This window comes from Orycteropus afer, unplaced genomic scaffold (genome assembly GCF_000298275.1).
Source record: "Orycteropus afer afer isolate SDZICR_OR568_19922 unplaced genomic scaffold, OryAfe1.0 scaffold00044, whole genome shotgun sequence".
Lineage (NCBI taxonomy): Eukaryota > Metazoa > Chordata > Mammalia > Tubulidentata > Orycteropodidae > Orycteropus > Orycteropus afer.
Genome location: NW_006921631.1, coordinates 9025614 through 9025962, shown reverse-complemented (window position 1 = coordinate 9025962; position 349 = coordinate 9025614).

Below are 349 nucleotides of genomic sequence, written 5' to 3'. Positions count from 1 at the left end.
CCCATTTGAGCTTCTGTGGAGTTTGGTTTTGAATGATTACAAGAAGTATTTAAAAAGTGAAAAGAATGTTTGTGTTTTCAGATACTATTACATTTCTTTAATAATTTATTTTGAAAATTATTTTGCATTTAAGGTAATTTATTCTCTTTTAAAAAGAGAATGCTAATGACTTAATTCTCTTCTTAGATTTGGGACCCCATCAGCTCACTGATACCATTTAGCTTCACCAGAATAGAGGCTGGGAATTATTAGTCCTACCTCTCTCTGTAAGGAGCTCTGGTAGCGCAGTGCCTAAGGCATTTGACTGCTAACCAGAAGGCTGGTGGTTCAAACCCACCAGCCGCTCCTC